Source organism: Desmodus rotundus, chromosome 4 (assembly GCF_022682495.2).
Source record: "Desmodus rotundus isolate HL8 chromosome 4, HLdesRot8A.1, whole genome shotgun sequence".
Classification (NCBI taxonomy): Eukaryota; Metazoa; Chordata; class Mammalia; order Chiroptera; family Phyllostomidae; genus Desmodus; species Desmodus rotundus.
Genome location: NC_071390.1, coordinates 58,604,872 through 58,623,782, shown reverse-complemented (window position 1 = coordinate 58,623,782; position 18,911 = coordinate 58,604,872). Strand labels below are relative to the sequence as shown.

At 37.1% G+C, this 18,911-nt stretch overlaps 1 pseudogene; it reads right to left on the bottom strand.

Moving 5' to 3' along the window:
• Positions 1 to 9,593: 9,593 nt before the first annotated feature.
• LOC112305664 (U2 spliceosomal RNA) lies at positions 9,594 to 9,680 on the bottom strand (annotated as a pseudogene).
• Between the last annotated feature and the right edge of the window lie 9,231 nt (positions 9,681 to 18,911).

Here is an 18,911-nt window from a genome sequence, read left to right as displayed (position 1 = left end):
AATTCAAGGTAGGAAGTAGTTACAGCATGAATTCTTCTAAATTCCAAGTTTTCTTTATTTCTTTTTATTTTCTTTTTTTATTGTTGTTCACTTACAGTTTTCTGCCCCCCTACTCCCACCCCTCCCCACCACCCCAGCCCAGTAAATCCCAAGTTTTCTTTCACCTCTAGTTTATTACTAAAGAAAAACTGTGGGGAATATGAACAGAAATAGCTCTGGGTAAAATCAAAACCTAGTGTTACGGGCTGAATTATATTTCTAGTAATTTATACGTTGAAGTAGGTCCTAACCCCCAGTACCTCAGAATGGGACTGTACTTAGAAATGGGCCCTTTAAAGAGGTCATTAAGATAAAATAAAGTCATATGGATGGTCCTCTATTTCAACGTGACTGGTATCCTTAAAAGAACAGGAGGTCAAAACACAAACAACACATAAACCAAAAGGTGAGCAAGTGAGGATGCAGTGAGTAGGCAGCAATCTACAAGCCAAGGAGAGAGGCCACAGAAGAAACCAAACTGTTGACACCTTGATGTTGGACTTCTAGCCTCCAAAACTGTGAGAAAATAAATTTCCATTGTTTAATCCACTGTCTATGTTATTTTGTTTGGGCGCATCTAGCAAACTAATACAAATAGGAATGTTTGAATTTCAATATGCTCCTATAGTCATTTTTCAAAAGAAAAAAATTTAATGTATTAAAAAAACAAAAGGATCTTAATTTATCCATTCTAATTGTTATAGGAAAGCACCTTGGTTTCTTGAAAATAAAATAGCAAAAATAAATTAAATTATACACGTAGACATATACATGTCTGAAGGACATATTATACATATTAAAAAGTGATTTGCCCTCCATTTCTCATAAAAGATAAAGTGCTGTATCCTTTTTTAATGTAAACCCTTGACTCCAAAGCCATCTGTCCAACTTTGGGCCCTAGAAAACCCCCAGGCAAAGTTGTGCAATGATGATTGAAGCTTTTCTCAGAAGGGACCCAAGAGGTAACATCACCCAACATCGTACCAGGGAGGGAATATTTTTCTAGAGTGTCTCTGAGAGTATACAGACCCCCAAAACACAGGGGACAGCCTCATGCATTGCCAGAATTCCAGCTGTTGGAAAGTTTCTCACAAAATAAATAACTCCTATTAGAGTTATAGAAGTCACAAGAGGACTGGTTTTATTTACAGTGGAATTTGGAAACAGTTAAGAGTAAAGGTTCCCTCTAAAGAAATGCAGATTATGATGAAAGGCAATTATAGGAGATTCAAGATACAGACCAAACTGTGAGAGGATTCTTACTAGGTCAGAACAAATATCAAATAGAGACCTCAAAAACTTTTTCCTTTAAAGTAGCCAGAATTTGGCTGGATCAGTTTATAGAGCAATGTATGCCCTCGAGACATTGTTAAAAACAACTGAGCAATTGGCATAAAATTAGTGGAGTTAAACAGCTGAGTGCAGTTAGAGAAAGAGGAAAAGAGCATTTCCAATACCACTTTCATTCCAGGCTGAGTATGAGCATACAAAGAGTTGCCTCCCTGAGGAACAACATCAAAAATTTTATGGTGCAGGTGCAGGGAAAGAATAGCCTTGCCTTAGTCAATTTAGGCTGCTATAACAAAATACTATAAACTAGATGACTTATCAACAGCAGAAATTTATTTTTTTTCAAAGTTATGGAGGCTGAAAGTCTAAATAATGGTGCCAGCACAGTCAGGTTCTGGAGAGAGCCTTCTTCTCACTGTAGACTGCTAACCTGCTGTATTCTCACATGTTTCAAGAGAACTAGCTAGTTCTCTAGCATTTTTGCATCAGGACACTAATCTCATTCATGAGGGTTCCACCTTCATGAGCTAATTATTTCCAAAGGACCCATCTCCAAATACAATGTGATGGTTTCAACATATGAACTGGGGAACACCAAACCTTCAGTCTATTGCAAGACCTCAATAAATTAACCCAGCAAGAACTGAACAAAAAAATGACAGTAACAAGCCCCTGAGGGTGGGGAGTGGTAGAGGGTCACAGGGCAGGGGAAGTACCAAGAATTACTCAAATATATTATCTAATGTGTACAGTTTTCAACAAAAATGTTGTGAAGCATGGGAAGAAACATAAGAGTACAACCCATATACCAAAAAAGAAGCAGGTACCACAAACTTCATGTGAGAATGACCAGATGTTGGATATAACAGAAAAAGGCTTCAAAATATCCATTATAAATATGTTCACAAAACTAAAGAATAGCATGATTAAAGAAGTAACAGAAGGTTTTATTGCAATGTTACATCAGTTAGATAATACCAGTAAACTTTAGATAAAATTTATAAAAAAAGAACTAACACTGAAAGTCCCAGTACTGAAAAGTACAATAACTTAAATTTTTAAAATGTCATTAAAGGGGCTCAAAAGTCTACTTGAATTTGCAGGGAAAAGAATTAGCAAACTTGAAGATAGATTTATAGAGATAATGCAAACCAAAGAACAGAGATGTAAAAGGAATATGAAAAATGAACACAACTGCAGAGAAATGTAGGGCACTATCAAGCACACAAACATAGGCATAATGGGACTACCAGAAGGATAGGAGAGAGAAAGGGAAAAAAATATTTTCAAGAAATAAGGGCAGAAAACATCTCACATTTTACCAATCTACACATCAGAGAACCAAAAAATAAAATCTCATGGAAAATAAACACAAGAGATTCACAGACATATCATAGTAAGAACAACTGACAGTCAAAAATAAGAATAATTTGAAAGCACCAAGTGAAAAAAATTATCACTTACAAGGGAACCCCAGTAAGATTAACACTTGGTGTCTCATTAGAATCAATAGAGGCCAGAATGGAGTGGATAACACATTGACGGGTTCAAATTTTTTTTACAAAGCATCATAACTTCTGGTCAAGATGGTGGTGTGGGCAGACATGTTTCAACTCTTCGTGCAACCACAGGAAGGATTATAGCCAGACCTCAAAACAAATAACACCTAGAACCATCAGAAAAATTAGCTATGTGGAAGTCAAACAACCAAGGATTTAAAGAAGACACATTCATCCAGACAGGTAGGAGAGACAGAGACATGGTGTGGCATGGAGAGGTGGAGGTGGTGATGGTGGCAGAATGGGCAGTCCCACATTCACTTGTGGTGAATAAAAATTGGGAAAGAAACCTTGGAAGCAAGAGATCCCAGCCCCAGGCCAGACTGCACAGTCTAGGTTTCCAGCACTAGGAAGATAAATCTCCATAACTGCTGTCTGTAAAAACCAGTGGGGGTTGGGGCAGTGGAAGAAACAGCTAGATTTTCAGGAGACTCTGCTTAAAGAGCCTGCTTGGACTTAGAAAGTATGCAAACCCACCCACTCCTGAATTTACCACCAGGGCAACATCTGGAAGGGTAGCAGCCACATGCAGGGAATGGGTGAAGTGATTAGAAATGGGATGAGTGCCAGGTAAACCTCCAGGACCAAGGCAGTGGCATTGTTCCCTCTCCACCCACCAGAAGTGGTGAAGTGGGTTGTCCCACCCTGGTGATTACCTAAGGCTCTGCCCTACACAATATACAGGTGTCTTTTCTACAATAGGCCATGCCACTAAGACAGGGAGTCAAAGCAGCTCTACCTAATACACACAAACAAACACAGGAAGGCTGCCAAATTGAGGAGACAAAGAAATATGACCCAAATGAAAGAACAGAACAAGAACTGAACTAAAAAGTTCCAAACAAAAAAGAACTAAACAGAACTGAGATAACCAACCTATCAGATGCAGAGTTCAAAACACTAGTGATCAGGCTGCTCAAAGAACTCAACGAGTACAGCAACAACATAAAGAAAAAAATGAAGGTTACACTAAGTGAAATAAAGGAAAAAAATCAGAAATGGAGAGGAGAAATCTGGGATTTAAATCAATGATTTGAAACATAAGGAAGAAATAAGCACTCAACCAGAACAGCAAGAAACAAGAATTCAAAAAAAGGAGGAGAGATTAAGACTATGGGACATCTGCAAAAGTGCTAACATCCAAATCACAGGGATGCAAGAAGGAGAAGAGGAAGAGCAAGAAATTGAAAACTTATTTGAAAAAATAATGAAAGAAAACTTCCCTAATTTGATGAAGGAAATAGACATGCAAGTCCAGGAAGCACAGATAATCCCAAACACGTAGGACACAAAAAGGATGATGCCAAGGCACATCATAATTAAAATGCCAAAAGTTAAAAGTAAAAAAGAACCTTAAAAGTAACAAGAGAAAAGCAGAGCATGACCTACAAAGGAGTTCCCATAAGACTATCAGCTGACTTCTCAAAAGAAACTTTGCTGGCAAGAAGGGACTGGCAAGAAGTATTCGGTGAAGAGCAAGGACCTAAAACCTAGATTACTCTATCCATCAAAGCTATCATTTAGAATGGAAAGGCAGATAAAGTGTTTCCCAGACAAGGGAAAAATAAACAAATTCATCATCACCAAGTCATTATTACATGAAATGTTAAAGGGACTTACTTAAGAAAAAGAAGAAGATCGGAGAACCAAGATGGCGGCATAGGTAGACACACTGTGCCTCCTCGCACAACCAGAACTGACAGAAAATCAAACGGCAAGGAAGTCTGACACCAAGTAGATAAAAAAGAAACATACATCCAGGCCAGTAGGAGGGGAGGAGATGGGCACCGGGGCAGAGAGGACTCGCATGGCCGTGGCAGGACTGAGACTGGCAGAGTGTGGGACGAAAGGGGCAGGCAGTCCTACCACTAGCAGACCCTATGGTCCCACATTCGCATTCATGCATAGATAAACCGAGAGGGCCGGACTCAGAGTGGCGGAGAATGGGGCAGACAGAGCAGTGGATAGCACCCCGTGGCCCCAAATTTGCGCACAGATAAACCGGGCTGAACGGCGGGGAGGGAAGCAGACTGTGTAACCCAGGGCTCCAGTGTGGGGAAATAAAGCCTCAGACCTCTGATTGAAAGCTCACGTGGGTGTTGGGCAGCAGCAGGAGAGACTCCCAGCCTCGCAGGAGAGGTCGTTGGGGAGACCCACAGGGGCCTAGAGTGTGCACAAGCCCACCCACTCTGGAACCAGCACCGGAGGGTCCCAATTTGATTGTGGGTAGCCGAGGGAGTGGCTGAAATCCCATGGAGAGTGGAGTAGGCGCCATTGCTCCCTCTCGGCCCCTCCCCCACATACAACGTCAGAACACAGCAATCAGCATTACCCCACCCAGGGGAACACCTAAGGCTCCCCCCCTTTAAGTAACAGATGTGCCAAGACAAAAAAAAAAAAATGGCCCAAATGACAGAACACTTCAAAGCTCCAGAAAAAATACAACTAAGCGAGGAAGAGATAGCCAACCTATCGGATGCACAGTTCAAAACAGTGGTTATTAAGACGCTCACAGAATTGGTTGAATTTGTTTGAAAACTAGATGAGAAAATGAAGGCTATGCCAAGAGAAACAAAGGAAAATGTACAGAGAACCAATAGTGATGCGAAGGAAACTGGGACTCAAATCAACAGTGTGGACCAGAAGGAAGAAAGAAGCATCCAACCAGAAAAGAACAAAGAAACAAGAATTCGGAAAAATGAGGAGAGGCTTAGGAACCTCCAGGGCATCTTGAAACGCTCCAACATCTGAATTATAGGGGTGCCAGAAGGAGAAGAGGAAGAACAAAAAATTGAAAACTTATTTGAACAAATAATGAAGGAGAACTTCCCTCATCTGGCAAAGGAAATAGACTTCCAGGAAGTCCAGGAAGCTCAGAGAGTCCCAAAGAAGCTGGACCCAAGGAGCAACACACCAAGGCACATCATCATTACATTACCCAAGATGAAACAGAAGGAGAAAATCTTAGAAGCAGCAAGAGAAAAGGACACATTTACCTACAAAGGGGTTCCCATAAGACTGTCAGCTGATTTCTCAAAAGAGACCTTATAGGCAAGAAGGGACTGGCAAGAAGTATGCCAAGTCATGAAAGGCAAGGGCCTACATCCAAGATTACTGTATCCAGCAAAGCTATCATTTAGAATGAAAGGGAAGATAAAGTGCTTCTCAGATAAGGTCAAGTTCAAGGAGTTCATCATCACCAAACCCTTATTATATGAAATGTTAAAGGGAGTTACCTAAGAAAAAGAAGATAAAAAATAGGAACAGTAAAAATGACAGCAAACTCGCAGTTATTAACAAACACACCTAAAACCAAAACAAAAGAAACTAAGCAAACAACTAGAACAGAAACAGAACCACAGAAATGGAGATCACATGGAGGGTTATCAATAGGGGATTGGGAGGGGGAGAGAAGGGGGAAAGGTACAGAGAATAAGTAGCATAAATGATAGGTGGAAAATAGACAGGAGGAGGGTAAGAATAGTGTAGGAAATGTAGAAGCCAAAGCACTTATGAGTATGACCCATGGACATAAACTATAGGGGGGGAATGTGGGAGGGAGGGGGTGGGCAGGATGGAGTTGAGTAAAGGGGCAGAAATGGGACAACTGTAATAGCATAATCAATAAATATATCAAAAAAAAGAAAAAAGTTAGCAATAATACAAAGTTATCTAACCACAGTGGAATAAAATTTAAAAACAACAGAAAGTAGAAGCTTGAAAACTCACAAATATTACACAACAGAATCCTATACAACATATGGGTAAAAAAAAATCAAATGTATGAAAATGAAGACAGAACACACCAAACTTATGGGATGATGCAAAGTAATTCTTAAAGGAAATTTATAGCTGCAAATGTCTGTATTAAGAAAGCAGGATCTCAAATTAATAACCTAACTTTCTACCTTAAGACACTGGAAAAGAATAGCATATTAAGCCTAAAGCAAGCAGATAAAAGGAAATAATAAAGGTGAAAACAGAAATTAATGAAATAGAGAAAAGAAAAACAATGACAAAAATCAACAAAACAAAAATCTGGTTCTTTGACAAGATCAACAAAACTGACAAACCTTAAGCTAGATTGGCCAAGGAGTGGAGAGAAGACTCAAATTACTGGAAACAAAATAAAAGAGGAGACATTACAAATATCTTTATGGAAATTAAAAAAGGATTATAAAGGAACAACTGAACTATAAACAATTGTACACCAACAAATTAGATAACTTAGATGAAATGAACAAATACCTAAAGAGATACAAACTACTGAAAGTGACTCAAGAAGAAATAATAATATGAACAGACCTTTAAAGAAAATTAAATCAGTAATCAAAAACTACCCACAAAGCAATGTCCAAGTCCAGATGGCCTCACCAGGAAATTCTACCAAACATTTAAAGAAGAATTCATTAGATTCTCTGCAAATTCTTCCAAAAAACAGGAAAGAACACTTTCCAATTCTTTTTATGAGGCCTGTACAAACCTTGCAAGACATTAAAGACATTAAAAGAAATGAAAACCACAGACTAATATCTCTTATAACAATAGATGCAAAAAGCCTCAAAAATACTAACAACTCAGATTCAGTAGGATTTGTAAAGGATTATGAAGTATGATCATGTGAGATTTATCCAATTCAAGGTTGGTTCAACATCTAAAAATCAATTAATTTATTACATTATATCAATAGAATAAAATTTTTAAATTACAAGATTATTTTGATAGATTCAGAAAAAGCATTTAACAATATGTGATAAAAATACCAAGAAACTAGAAATACAAGGTAACTTCCTCAACCTGACAAAGAGCACCTACAAAAATCTTACACCCCAGTGAAAGACTGATGTTCTCTACCTAAGATCAAGTACAAATCAAGAATGTCTGTTCTCACTACTTCTATTCAACATTGTACTAGAGATTCCAGCTGGGTCAATTAGGCAGGGAAAAAAATAAAATAAAAGGCATACAGAATGGAAAGGTAGAAGTAAATCTCTCTACTTGTAGATAATATAATCTGATGATATAAATAGAAAATCCAAAGAATCCACTTAAAAACTATTAGAATAAATAAAATGTTTAACAAAGTTTCAATATACAAGATCAATAAACAAAAATCAATTATTTTTGTATATTTGCAAATTAAGAATTTCATTTGAATTCCATTCAAAACAGCATCAAAAAATAAAATACTTAGAAATAAATTTAACAAAACAAGTTCAAAACTCATACTCTGAAAACAATAAAATATTGTTGATATTAAAGATCTAAGAAAATGGAAAAACATCACATGTTCATGGATCCGAAAACTTAAAAATGTTAAGACAGCAATATTTCCTAAGTTGACTACCGATTCCACAAAATCCTTATCAGAATCCTAACTGACTTTTTTGTAGAAATTGACAAGCTGATTCTAAAATTTATATGGAATTAATGGGACACAGAATAACCAAATAATCCTAAAACAAGATGAGGGAGAATTTATACTTCTTGATTTCAAAACTTATTATGAAAGAATAATAATAAAAACATTGTGATATCATCATAGAGATAGCTATATAAATCAAAAGAATAGAATTGTGAATAAAAAATTAACCTATACATCTATAATCAAATGATTTTCAACAAGAATGCCAAGAGCATGGAAAAAGATGTTCTCTTCAACAAATAGTAGTAGGACAAATGGATATCCACATGCATAAAAAAATGAGGTTGAGCTCTTGACACCACATACAAAAATTAGCTCAAATTGATCAAAGACCTGTATATAGAAGTCTTAGAAAAAAAACACAGGGGTATACATTTATGAATTCTTAGATAAAACATTCAAAGCATGAGCAACAAAACAAAAGAGATAAACTATACTTCATCAAAGTTAAAAAGTGTTGTGCTTCAAGGATACAATCAAGAAAAAAAATTAACCCACAGAATGGAATAAAATATTCACAAATCTTATATCTGATAAAGCACTTGTATTTAGAATACATAAAGAACTTTTATAACTCAATAAGGAAGATAAGCAATCCTATTCATAATGGGAAAAGGATCCAAATAGACATTTTTCCAAGGAAGATTATACAAATATCCAATAAGCACATGAAAAGATGCTCATGTTGTTGATCATCAAAGCCAAAATGGAATATCACTTCACATCCACTAGGGTGGCCAGAACCAAAATGTCATATAATGAGTGCTTGTGAGGATGTGTAGAAATGGGAACCCTCATATATCTTGAGTGGGAGTGTATAACGTATGACGCCACTTTAGAAAACAATCTAGCACTTCCTCAAACATAGTTATCATATGACACAGCAATTCTGCTAAGTGTTTGGCCAGTAGAAATGAGAAGATATGTACACACAAAAACCTGTACATAAAAATTTATGAGTATTATTCATAATAGCCAAAAGGTGGAAATAACCCAAATATCTATCAACTGATGAATGGAGAAACAGCATGATGTACCCATGCAATGCAATAATATTCAGCCATGAATAAGAATAAAATACCAATGCATGCAATAACTTAGATGAACCTTGAAAACATTATGCCAAATGAAAGAAGCCAGTCAAAAAAAGAAAAAAAAGTTCACATATTATATGATTCCATTCAGATGAAAATTCAGTTCAGGGACATCTTTAGAGACTAAAAGTAAATTAGTTATAGTTTAGGGTTAAGGGCAGATGGGGTAATAAGAGAGAGATAGCTAAAGGGTATGGAGTTTCTTTTTAAGGTGATAAGGGTATTTAAGAACAGATACTACACTTGATCTTAGCCAAAAGGCCAAGAAGCCATAGGGAGATAAAAGTATTTTATAATGAACTATGGTGATAGTGGCACACACCTATGAATACACTAAAAATCATTAAATTGTACATTTTAAATGTACAAATTATACAGTATATTAAATTATATCTTGATAAAGCTATTCTAGTATTTTTAAAAAGGGAATATATCCCAATATCAGAAGAGACCATTGCCAGTTTTAAACCCTTCAGAAAAGTTGGGGGGGAGGGTTCCTAATGAGATATTAAAGAGCAGTCATCTCACTTTAACTCCAAAACAAGTATTTGCTAAGTATTGGACTGACATGTAAAGCATTACTATGAATTTGTGCTAGTTATCCCGTCTCTGCTGTGATCTATACAACGACTGCCACCTTTGACTGGGGTTGTGGTAGGTACTATGTAGCACTCAAGTTAACGGGCACACAACCTTCCTGGGCCTCTGTTTCTTTATCTGTGTGTTTGGCACTGTTGCCCTTGCTCCAACAAGTTTTCCAGTTTATTGTGAGGATCAAATGAGATCACGAAAAGCTCTTGGAAAAGATGAAGTCATTATAAAAAAGAGGGGATTATTCCTTAGCAGTGCTCTCAAAAAGGTTTTAGCAACTGGCTCCCTAAGGAGAGCAGATTAAGTAAAAACAAAACTCCAACTGGTGTTTCACTCAGATTCAGAAGGTGTTTTACATTAATTAAGCTTTGAAGTTCATAAACTAGTACCCAATTTGACTATTTCCATCACTCCTATAAAGTGGCAAATCAAGTCACACCCTTTGTCAGAAGGCTGAATATTTTCCAAATGACTTCGCATGGATACAGGACAGGAAAATAGTGAAAAATATCATCCTCTTTATTTTTAGTATGTTAATACTAAAAAAAGCTTTTAAAATTAAAATAATAATAATAATGTTGATCACACCTTGAGCATACTTCACATTCTTTGTAAAGTTTTCTCTGTTGGCAGTGGATTTTAGGCTGCAATGCCTTAACTGAGAGAGCAAATCATAAAAGAAAAGAAGAAAACAAGCAGGATGTAGTCAGTTGTAATTCCTTTACAAAAGAAATCATATAGGAAGGCTGGCAATCTCACTTTCAGAGTCCCTCCCTTGAAGGACCTGACCCTTTATGCTGCTATCTATATTCACAACACAAGGGAGACCCAAGTTCTCCAACTATGATTTTCAGTATTTAAAATAATTATTTCAATTTTTAAGCCCTTTCACATATATTATCCTTTTTGATCATCACAACATGAGAGAAGAAATATTTTTCTCATTCATGAATGTTAGAAAATATAGTGCCCAGTATTCCCCAAGTCTTCACCCTTCTATACTGTCCAGTGCCCTGTACAGAGGCCAAAGGCTCCTAAACACACAAAAAGGACTCTCCACAAAAGGACTCTCTCCACATGACTCCAGTGACTCCACACAAACCCTGCACTCAGAAGCTTGACCAGTCTTAGTATGGCTTCCTCCAGCCTATGGCCACATCCCTGGGATGACAGAGACCCCTTTTAAATTCCTGTCTGAAAAAGCTCAATACTGTTCAAACAATTTACACTTTGTTCTAGTCAATACCTAGCAATACACCCCTCAACTCCCCTTTCTTAGGCCATTTATTTAAAAAAAAAAAAACCACCCTTATAATTGTAAATCCTTCCTCTAGCCCTTTTAGATATACATACATGTACCTCCTACAATCCAGGAGTGTCTTCTTCAAGGATTTGAAAAGTATTCCTTGGAAATGTGATCTCACCAGGAAGGGCAGGGCCTCTGTCTCCCAGTCTCTAAGGGAAGGTAGAATCCTAATTTAGATCATTGCCCACTAGAGACACAGCTAGTCTAATAGCACTTACACTGACCAATCCTCTACTCCATTTCTTGTAACTGTTCACTTCCCTGGCTCTACTTGTTCCCTGCTGACTCCCCTCCCTATGCCCTCAAAACACTTAGTCCCCTCTACTCAAATCACAATGGAGCTGAGCTCTTTCCCTACTATCAGAAATTATTGAACAAAATCACTTTCACCACTTTAATTGGTGTCTGGCTTTGTTTATCTTTGACAACACACAGACTCAGGCAAATGTGGTCAAATCCTGTCAGGGCTCCTCTTCATTATGTCTTATACCTAACCCAAGTCCCCACCTCTATCCTCCCTACTCTTCCCCCTCAGTTTTCAAGGCTTCCCTCCTATACCAATGGAATTACCTCCTTTACATCCCTCTGCATCAAATCTCCAAGGCAATCCACTCTGCATCTTTCTCCCAAAGTATATATTGCCTCCTATCTTCCTCTCTTCCCAAATACCTGCAGTGTTGACAAGCTGATTGGCTTTCAGTACGGCATTCTGCATTGGCTGGTCTAAGCCACAATTTCATTTATATCTCTGAGCTAACATGCCAAGGAAATGCAGGGGCAGAAGGAAGCAAGTCTGCCTGCCAGACACTGCTCCTCAGGGCCACTGCTGAAGATAACCTCACAGAATGACAGCATGGAAGACTCATGAAAATCACATGGTCAGCCATTCACAGACAGCATCTGCCCTAGCCCAGCTACTTATTACCGGAAAATGTTCCGTAACAAAAGAGCTATTCTCCTGAAACAACCCAGAATCTCATGTAGGCAGAATTTTGTCATTCTTCATCCTCACTTTCTTTTTAGGGCTTGTACAATACAGGACAAAAATCAAAATTAATGATACTGACAACTAGCATCTACCAAGTATCTTCTCTGCCCCAAGCATCTTACTGAATGCCTACCTACATTGTCTTCCTCGTTTAACTTTCAAATTACCATCACTATGAAGTGTGTAGTGTTCTTATTCCCATTTAACAGATGAAGAAATTGAGGCTTAACATAGATTTGCATCTTTCCCTAAAGCACATATCCCATAAGTGGCAAAACAGGGACACAAATCCAGGTCTCTCTGTCCTCAGAGCTTGATTTCTTGACTACTTACTACACAACATGTTGATAAGTATCCAAACATTTTTATTTTTCAAGTATATTTTATTGATTATGCTATTAGAGTTCTCCCATTTTTTTTTCTCCCTTGTCCCTCTCTACCCTGCATCCTGCCGATCTCCAGCATTCCCCTGTTAGTTCATGTCCATGGGTCACACATATAAATTCTTTGGTTTCTCCATTTCCTATACTACGCTTAACCTCCCCCTGTCTATTTTCTACCTACCATTTATGCCATTTATTCAACGTAACTTTTCACTCATTCTCCCCCAACTCCCTCCCCACTGATAACCCTCCATGTGATCTCCATTTCTGTGATTCTGTTCCTGTTCTAACTGTTTGCTTAGTTTGTTTTTGGTTTTGTTTCTGTTTTTTAGGTACAGTTCTTGATAGTTGTGAGTTTGTTGTCATTTTAGTGTTCATAGTTTTGATCTTCTTTTTTTTCTTAGATAAGTCCCTTTAACATTTCATATAATAAGGGTTTGGTGATGATGTACTCCTTTAACTTGACCTTATCTGAGAAGTACTTTATCTACCCTTCCATTCTAAATGATAGCTGTGCTGGATAGAGTCATCTTGAATGTAGGTCCTTGCCTTTCATGACTTGGAATACTTCTTTCCAGCCCTTTCTTGCCTACAAGGTTTCTTCTCAGAAATCAGCTGATAGTCTCATAGGAACTCTTTTGTAGGTAACTGTCTCCTTTCTCTTGCTGCTTTTAAGATTCTCTCCTTATCTTTAATCTTAGGTAGTTTAATTATGATGTGCCTGGTGTGTTCTTCCTTGGGTCCAGCTTCTTTGGGACTTTCTGAGCTTCCTGGACTTGCATGTGTAGTTCCTTCACTAGATTAAGGAAGTTCTCCTTCATTATTTTTTCAGTTAAGTTTTCAATTTCTTGGTTTCTCTCTTCTCCTTCTAGCAACCCTATGATTCAGATGTTGGAACATTTAAAGTTGTCCCAGAGGTTACTAAGCCTATCCTCATTTTTTTTTTTGAATTCTTGTTTCTTCATTCTGTTTTGGTTGAATGTTTATTTCTTCCCTCTGTTCCAAATCATTGATTTGTGTCCTTGTTTCCTTCTCTTCACTGTTGGTTCCCTGTATACTTTTATTTAGTTCACTTTGTATAGCCTTCACTTGTTCCTTTATTTTGTGGCCATACTCAGTCATTTTTCCAAGCATGTTGATTACCAGTGTTTTAAATTCTGCATCTGATAAGTTGGCAATCTCCTTGCTGTTAGTTTTTTCTGGAGTTTTGATCTGTTCTTTCATTTGGGCCATATTTTTTTTGTCTCACCTGGTGCATCTGTTTTGTAGTAAGGGGCAGAGCTTTTATTAGCCAGGGTGGGGCAACCCACTTTACTGTGTTGAGGCACTATGTATGGGGGAGGAGTCAGACAGGGAACAATGCTGCTTGCTCTTGTCCTGCTTTAAGTAATTTCCCCCACTTCCCACAAGCAAATTGCACCCTTCTGGTGCTGATTCCTGGGGAGTGGATTTGTGTTCTTTCCGTGGACCCCTCCAACAAACTCTCCTGTGAGACTGAGAGTTTCTCTGGCTGCCACAACCCCCACAGGTTTTTACAGCTAGAGGATTTGAGGCTTTATTTCTGCACACTGGAAACCTGGTTTGTGTGGTCCATATTACTCCCCATTTGTTCCTCCCAGTGTATCCGTACGTGAAAGTAGGACCACCTGGTCCATCACCTGCCACCTTGCCATGTGTACTCTCTACCCTGACTGCCTATCTCCACCCCTCCTACCAGTATGGATGAATATTTATTCTGTAATTCCTTGGTTGTCGGGCTTCTGTACAGTTTGATTCTGGCACTTCTGGGTTTTTGTTTTTAAATTTGTTGTTGTCCTTCTTTTGGTCATTTGGGGAAGTGAAGTGTATCTACCCACACTTCCACTTTGGCTGAAAGAGGTATCCAAACATTTTGAATAGACATCATTCAGTCTTAAGGTCGTCAAGCCATTTCTCATCACATGGACTTTGTACGTTTATCATCCTAGGCATTGTCCTTTGAACTTGGGCCAATAAATCTGGAAAGAAATAAAATAGCGCTCCAAAGAAAAGAAGGGCAGGCAGACACTTTTCTCATTCATTTAACATCATGGTTCCTGTTAGGCTTTTATTCTTTATTTTTATAAAAAGACTTGCTTAACACCTTTCTCAATTCATCAAGATGGATTTCGAATAGATTAAAGAATTAAATATTTTTCTTGAAAAAATCAATAAAAGCTACGAGAAAACAGAGTGACATATTTTTCAAAGCTTTTTCAAAAGATTGTTTTCTAAACATAGCAGCAATACAAAAGACAAAAAAATGAACGATTTGACTTTTTAAACTTTAAACTGCAGTATATAAAAACAACTAAAATATAAAGACAAACAGCAGACTAAAAAAATGTTTGCAGGAAATATGACAAAAGTAAATGCCTTATTAAACAGAGAGAGTATGCCAATCAATAAGAAAAACATTTAGATAAATGGCTATCAGCAGGAGATTTAATACAAAAGAGAAAATATAATCTGTAAACTAATGTGTTAGCAGAAAGTTCTATCTCAGAAGAAACAAAAAATGTAAATAATAACAAGTCACCAATTTTTACCTTATAATTAGCAAAGGATCAAAAAAGAGGTTCAGTGATTCAGAGGATGTGGCAAAAAAAGTACTCCTACTTTTCTGAAGACAGTATAAATTGATGGAGACTTCTGGAGAAAATATTAGCCATAAATTTTATAGCTTTTTTTAAGTCTTATAGTTAGGCCAATAATCTCATTTATGATATAATACAAAATATAAAAAGAGCTAAAAGGGATAAGATAGTTATACTTGCTTCAGTTGAAAAGATTCAAAGATTACAACAATAGAAGCATGTCTGTGTGATTTGTGCTATGTATCTTACATCAACTTCATAAATTACTATTTTATAACATAAAATATTACATGTATACTTTGTAACAACATTAAAATACATATAACATATTGTGAAAAAACAAGATTATATACATACATTCTGTATATTAACTCATATCACTGGGAACAAACATTCATCTAAAAAAATAGAAGAGCTAGAGAGACATGATAAGGGTTCCTGAGTCAACTTTTGGGTTTCCTCTTATTTTCCAACATATATGCACATACTCATACATGAACAATTGTATAACATTTATCAATATTTATCTCAAATTTGGTATGCATGTGCATGTTTATTTTAAAACATTTTCATATTAATATTATTTGTAAACAAATTTAGATAAAATAAACATGAAAGAAATAAATACCTTGAAATCTTACACTTAGGTAATTCTTACTATTGTAATTAATTCCTCACAAAAAAAACTTATGAAGTTAATTCTATCACAATCTGCATCTAAAGAATAAGAAAAGCAAATTGGGGACTGCTGGCCAAGATGGAAGCACAGGTAGACACACTGTGCCTCCTCGAACAACCAAAAGAAGGATGACAACAAATTTAAAAACAAAAAACAACCAGAACTCACAGAAAATTGAACTGTATGAAAGTCAGACAACCAAGGAGTTAAAGAAGAAACATTCACCCAGACTGGTAGGAGGGGAAGAGATGGGTAGCCAGGGAGGAGAGGACTTGAGGCAAGGTGGCAGCTGGCAGAGCAGGCAGTCCCACATTTGCCTGCAGATAAACCGGGAGGAACAACTGGGGAGTGAGAGAGACCACACAACCCAAGGTTCCAGCAAGGGAGAGATAAAGCCTCAAAACCTCTGACTGAAAAAACTTGTGGGGGTTGTGGCAGTGGGAGAAACCCCCAGCCTCACAGGAGAGTTCACTGGAGAGACCCACAGGGTCCTAGAAGGTACACAACCCCACCCACCTGGGAATCAACACCAGGAGAGCCCAAAATTTGCTTGTGAGTAGTGGAAGAAGTGACTGAAAGCCAGACACTAGCTGAGCAAGCAGTACTATTCCCTCTCGGACCCCTCCCCCACATACAGCACTACAAAGCTCCAGAAAAAATACCACTAAGGGACAAAGATAGCCAACCTATCAGATGCAGAGTTCAAAACACTGGTAATCAGGATGCTCACAGAAAGGGTTGAGTTTCCTCACAAAATAGAGGAAAGAGTGAAAGCTATGAAAAGTGAGTTAAAGGAAAATGTACCAGGAACCAACAGTGATGGGAAGGAAACCAGGACTCAAATCAATAGTTTCAACCAGAAGGAAGACATAAACATTCGACCAAAACAGAATGAAGAAACAAGATCTCAAAAATAGGAGAGGCTTAGGAACCTCCAGGACATCTTTAAACATTCCAACATCTGAATCATAGGGGTGCCAGAAGGAGAAAAGGAAAAGCAAAAAGTTGAAAACTTATTTGAACAAATAATGAAGGAGAATTTCCCTAATCTGGCAAAGGAAATAGACTTCCAGGACGTCCAGGAAGCTCAGAGAGTCCCAAAGAAGCTGGACCCAAGGAAGAACACACCAAGGCACATCATAATTAAACTACCTAAGATTAAAGATAAGGAGAGAATCTTAAAAGCAGCAAGAGAAAAGGAGACAGTTATCTACAAAAGAGTTCCCATGAGACTATCAGCTGATTTCTGAGAAGAAACCTTGTAGGCAAGAAAGGGCTGGAAAGAAGTATTCCAAGTCATGAAAGGCAAGGACCTACATCCAAGATGACTCTATCCAGCAAAGCCATCATTTAGAATGGAAGGGTAGATAAAGTGCTTCTCAGATAGGGTCAAGTTAAAGGAGTTCATCATCACCAAACCCTTATTATATGAAATGTTAAAGGGATTTATCTAAGAAAAAGAAGATAAAAAATATGAACAGTAAAAATGACAGCAAACTCCCAGTTATTAACAAACACACCTAAAACCAAAACAAAAGAAACTAAGCAAACAACTAGAACAGGAACAGGACCACAGAAATGTACACGACATGGAGGGTTATCAATAGGGGAGTGGGAGCGGCAGAGATGGGGGAAATGTACAGAGAATAAGTAGCATAAATGGTAGGTAAAAAATAGATAGGGGGAGGTTCAGAATGCTATAGAAAATGTAGAAGCCAAAGAACTTATATGTGTGACCCATGGACATGAGTCACACATATAAGGGGATGAATGGGGGTAGGAGGGGGTGTGCAGAGCTGAGGGGAATAAAGGAGGGAAAATGGGACAATTGTAATAGCATAATCAATAAAATATATATTTTTTAAAAAGTAAATTGGCTGAATGATACATTGCTAGACACCTAGTGGAGTTAAGATTCTAATACATACTATTCCCAATATTTTTAATGGGATCATTCTAAATCAAATTTTGTACTTTTTTAAAAAATTAACTGTATATTTTGAACACTTTCAGATCATAATTTATTCTCCCACATTCCAGTTCAATTGGCAGAATGGATTAAAGAAATATGACCCAACTATTATAGGCTGTCTTCAAGAAACTCACTTTTAATGTAATGTAGAAAGGCATGTTGAAAGAAAAAGGATGGAAAAGATATATCATGTAAATATTAATCAAAAGAAAACAGGTGTAGCTATATTAACATCAATTAAGGTAAACTTTTGAATAAGGAAAACAAATAGAAAAGAGAAATATTATATAATGATAAAAGAGTCAATCAAGGAAATATAGCAATCTTTAATGAGTATGGAACAAACATCTAAGCAATATGGGAAGTAAAAGTGGTAGAACTGAAAAGAGAATAGACGATTCCAGGATTATGGTTGGAAACTTCAACACTCCTTTCACAATGATTGGTAGACCAACTAGACAGAAAATCAGCAAGGATGTAGAAGGACTCAACAGCACCATAAACCAACAGGAATTAATTGACATGTATATGACACATCACCACAAAACAGCAGAATACACATTATTTTTAAGTGCCCACAAAATGAATACCAATATAGTTCATGTCCTGAGACATAAAACAAACCAAAAACAATTTTGAAAGAATGTAACTCATACAGTGTGATCATCAACCACAGTAGAATCAAACTAGAATTCAATAATTGAAACATAACAGGAAAAACTGCAAATACTTTAAAACTAAATAACATACTTTTAAATAATCTATGGGCCAAAAAAATATTTTAAGACAACAAATAAAATAAAAATATACCATAGGAAAATATGTGCAATACAGCTACAGCAGTGCTGAGGGAAAATTGCAACATTAAATGCACATCTTTTTTTAAAAAGAAAAGTTTCAAATCCATAATATAAACTCCCACTTTAAGAACCTAGAAAAAGAAGATTCAAATAAACACAAAGTAAACAGA